Below are 5,281 nucleotides of genomic sequence, written 5' to 3'. Positions count from 1 at the left end.
ATAATTTAAATTTAAAAATATAACTTGTTAATTAATTAATTTAAGGGTTAAATACTTTTTTGTCCCTAAAATCTTATGTCAAAATCAAAGTCGTTCTCAATTTTTTTATTAAAATAATCCTCAACGTTACAAAAAATTATAAAATCATCTTTTTGTCCATGAATAACATTTTTTAGACAAATTTATCTTTAAAAAAAAAAACATTCTCCACCCTTAACATTAACCACTGCATCATCAACACGATCTCTATGCATCTGTTAAACGTAAACTTCTAACCTCCTCCCCCTCCTCCCTCCTTTTCTTATTGCCATCATAATTATTATATCTTCTTTCTCTCAACTATCAGTTCATCATCCTAAATTATTATCACCCACCCACTACCTCCAACCATTTTCTTTTTAGTTGAACCCTTTCTTTTTTTTTTTTGGATACTTAAAAATCCACTAGCAACAACTCAGCAACAACAATAACTTCAATAAATCAATAAAAATTTTAAATTAAACAATAATTCAGCAATCATCAATCACAATTTTAGATTTAAAATCAGCAACAGAAATTAAACGATTATAAATTAGTAATTATAATCAAACAACACAAATTCAGTAACAACAAAACCAACTGCAACAAATATTTTTCAAAAATAAACCAATTTTTTTCAAATAATCCAGAAATTCAACAAAAGAGAAAAAGAGCAGAATGGAGGTAGAAAGGAGGTACAGCACGACGAGAAGGCAGAATGGAGGGACGACATTACAGGAGGCAGAACGAAGGCACGACCCTACAAGGAGGAAGAACGCAAGTCGGCGCTGCGAGGAGGCAAAACTAAGAGGCACGGTGCGGCACGAATAGAAGGAAGACTGGAGGCGCAGCACTGTAAAGAGGTTGAACAAAGGCTAGCATTGCACCTACGCCAGCAAACTCTCCTTATCTACGAACTCTTTCTCTTTGAAATCTCTCTCTAATTTGGTCTCCTCTCTCTCCTCTACTACTCTTCTTCTCGGCTAGCTCAGCGGCAACGACGACTCCACCTACACTGGCGTCATCGTCCCTCCTCCCCGTCCCTCTTTCTTTTCTCTCCTCTCCCTCGTGTACCCTATTCACCCTCTATTTTTTGTTTTCTTCATGTGAGTGAGTTAGGACAAAAAGCCAAAAAAAGGATGGGGTGGGATGAGGGTGAAGAGAAGAGGGATTTTTTAATTTTTTTTTATTAGGGTAGTTTAGTCCAAAAATTAAAAAATGACGATTTTATAAAATTTTATAATGTTGACGATGATTTTAATAAGAAAAAAAGATCGAATACGATTTTTATTTTGACCTTAAATCTTAGGGATAAAAAAATACTTAATCCTTAATTTAATTATTTTTTTAATTAGGATTCTAGAAAAATAAAGGTCTAAAACCTGTTAATTTATTTGTTACTTCTAGAGGCTAATATTTTTCAAAGAATAATACTGTTTTCAAAAAGCATTAACATTGGCCATTTATGTTTCTTCTTCTTTTTTATTTGATTTTTTTAGTTTTATTCTTGTTAAGAGAGTAAAACAAGAAGAAACTTGAAAATATAAAACAAGAAGAAAAAGATTATAAGAAAAAAAAAGAAGATGGTGATGATGATAAAAAAAAGAAGCATAAATAGCAGAAGATGAAGAGGAGGAAGAGAAAGTTTTAAATTATACCGAACTTATCAGTATAAATACACTGAAAATTCTTAACAATACACATAAATGTTTTAGTTTTACATCGAAATTTGTTATAAATACACAAAAATATTTTTTTTAATGTTGCATTTTTCTTCTTTTTTTTCTTTATTTCTTTCTTTTTTTAGTTGAATGAATGTAAGTTCATCCTCTTCCAAGTAATTTTGTAGCATTATGTATTTTTTCTTTTTTGTTTGATTTTTTTTGTTTTTATTCTTGTTAAGAGAGTAAAATAAGAAGAAACTTGAGAAGGTAAAACAAGAAAAAAAAGATGAATAAGAAAAAAAGAATATGGTGATGATGATAAAAAAAGAAGCAGAGTAGCAGAAGATAACGAGGAGGAAGAGGAAGAGTTTTGAATTATGCAGAACTTATCAGTACAAATACACCGAAAAATCTTAACAATACATATAAATGTCTTAGTTTTATATCGAAATTTGCTGTAAATATACAAAAATATTTTCTTTAATGCTGTATTTTTTTTCTTATTTTTTTCTTTCTTTTAGTTGAATAGTTGAATGAATGTAAGTTCATCTTCTTTCAAATAGTTTTGTAGCATTATGTGTTTCTTTTTCTTTTTTGTTTGAGTTTTTTTTATTCTTGTTAAGAGAGTAAAACAAGAAGAAAACTATTGACTTCATATGAAGACAACTGCATGTGAGTCTTTACCTATTATTATATACTATAAGTATTTATTGAAAAAATAATATTAATAGATATCATATAATCATGAAAAGAAAAAATAAATTGTGATTAATAATTTTTTTTGTTTATCTTTTGAATTTATATATATTTAAACAAATTTATAGTTAAATAAATATAATTGATTTAAAATGAGTAACTTTAAAATTAAAATAAATTGAATATAAGTAAAATAAAATTTTTTTATATATATTATAATTTGTCCACATAATATTAGGAAGTATCCTAATGTAGTGGTATGATTATCTTCCTTGTATCCATGAGGGCAAGGGTTTGAACCTTTATGAAGCATTTTGGAAAATTAGCTTAACACTTTGGCAGCTTCGTAGATTCGCCTTCAACGTATCACCACATGTACTCTTCTTATAGACTAGTCAACTCTTAGCTACTACTTTCTATGCCACCATAGAACTTCTCCTTTTTATATTCATCATATCCAACCCCTCAACTATGGTCACCGGTGTCAATATTGTTATCAAAACTACACTTCTCCACCTTATTGTTGCCTCTTTCTCTTTTTCTCCTCTTCTTCTAATATATTTTCTCCTTCTCTTTCTCTCTCTCTCTACAAGTTCTATTGTCTCTTTGTACGATAATCATATTTCACTTTTATCGTCATCTCTTCTATCTTTTCTAGCGCACATTCTCTTTGTCTTTCTGAAAAATTTTTGTCGTTCTTTTATTCTTTTGTTTGATTTTGATAGAGTTAGAACTTATTAGTTTGAATTGTAATAACATGAAAAGAGGAGGTAGAAGCAATGATAACAGTAGCGATAGAATGAGAAAAGATTAATAGAAAAAGAGTAAGAGAAAAAAGAGCGCATCTGAAGAGACAAAGGTGCATAGCGATGGCGGCAAAAATTTGGAGCACTTAGAGATAGAAAGGAGAAGGAAGGGTGGTTGGTCAATTGTTTATTACATTGGTAATTCTATAAAGATGTTAAAGATGTTGAGTTGAGTTGTTGTAGTAGTGGGTGAAGGGAGATGACTAGAAAGGTGGTTGTGAGATGAAAAAGGGTAGTCTAGAAAAATTGATGATAACGATGATAGTGGTGGTGAAGTTGATAATGGTAATAGTAGTAACCATACATAAAATGTAATATCTGTCGTGCTAATAGAGATGATGATAATGCAAAAGTAATAAAAATAAAGATGATAAAAAAATTTTATTTAATTTTGATTGTTAAAAAATTAAATTAAAAAAATTAAATTAAAACTTAATTTAAATGATAGGATAAAATTGAATCAAATTAAATTTTGATAATATTTTAAAATTTTTTTAAATATTATATAAATAAAAATATATTTTATTCTCTATATAAATATTTGTTTTTCTCAAAAGACAAATCTCCATAAAAAATTTTGTTAGAAAAAAAATTGCGATTTCCATGGGTACAAATTAAAATTACAAATAAGTATTATGATTTCAATATTATTTTTTATTGTATTTCCATATGTTGAGCCATATACAAAATAATTAGTGGTATTCTTTGAATTAGTGTTTTCTAAATAAATAATTTTCCTTTCTCAAAATTCCACTTACCAACGATAATGCCCTGATTTAAAGTAATATGAAATAAACAAGTGAAAATCAAAGGTTTAAATCAGAATTGAAAAAATAACCACTTATACTCTCAAATTTTTAAAATATTGACCAAACTATTCAAAAAATAAAATTAAATTTATATCCAAAATAAATTTTATATAATAAAATATTTAATTTTAATTTTTTTAATTTTTTTAAATTAACTTTTTTTTATCTTCAACCTCTCACACTATTATTATATTTTTTTTTTAAATTCATAAATTTTCACAATCTTCTTTTACTATCACTTTAATTACCTGTAATACTATCACACTGCCACTTCTACTACTAACTATGTCATTATTAATTGAAAATTTACTTAACACAAATTGAAAAATATTCCTCTACTAAAATCAAACAACCCTAAAAAAAAGAAAAAAATGCTCGAAGCACCCTCAGCAGATGTCGATAAAAAATTTGGCGGTGCAGCTTCAAATCAGAATCATGGGCTGGTAGCAGTGATAATTGAGACTAGAAATTAGAAAAACGGTACGTATATTTTGGAATTGAAAGAGTATCGTAGAATGTTTAGAAAGTGAAGAAAAAAATGACAGGAATAAAAGATTGAGCAATTAGAGATGGAATAAATTTGGAGATACCATAGTTATAAGCCTAGGAGAATCAATATAAGCATATCAAAGCCAAGCTTCATCTGGTATTTACCTTTTTTTCTTTTCTTTACTTTATTTTTGGGTTTTATATTAATCTTTGTGTATGTGGTTGGATTTATTTGACGAGGTAAGTTTTTTTATGGTCTTTTGTGGTGGTAAGTTGGGTTGTATCGTAGGCGGTTAAGGGAGTGGTGATAGAGGATTACGAGAATTTGAGATCTCAGAAAAAAAAAAGAGAAAAATAAGATAGTTATTAGAAGATATTATGAATATTCATTTTAACAAAATTAATACAACAATAATAAAATTCAATACACAAAAATCAATAACGACCACCAATATGAGAAAAAAAATAATAAATTAGCAAAAAACACAATCAGTAACCACAAACTTTAATATCATCAACAATAAGAAGTGAAGAGGACTACACTTACCAGAATTTGAGGTGGCGACACTTGAAGGTGACGGCCAGAAGTTGACGACTAGAACTAGAACTCACGCAGAAAAACGACGGCTGAAACTCAAAAAAATACAACGATTGAAACTCACCAATAACGACGATAAGAAGAAAATGAAGCTTCAAAGACAATGACGATGGAAGGGAAAGGATGGCTTGCGAGAAGAGGAGCAACGACGACGCACGGTGAGAGGAGCTTTAGCAATGGCGCACTGTGTGATGAGACACA

Source organism: Arachis duranensis, chromosome 10 (genome assembly GCF_000817695.3).
Source record: "Arachis duranensis cultivar V14167 chromosome 10, aradu.V14167.gnm2.J7QH, whole genome shotgun sequence".
Taxonomy (NCBI): domain Eukaryota; kingdom Viridiplantae; phylum Streptophyta; class Magnoliopsida; order Fabales; family Fabaceae; genus Arachis; species Arachis duranensis.
This window is presented reverse-complemented; position numbering follows the sequence as displayed.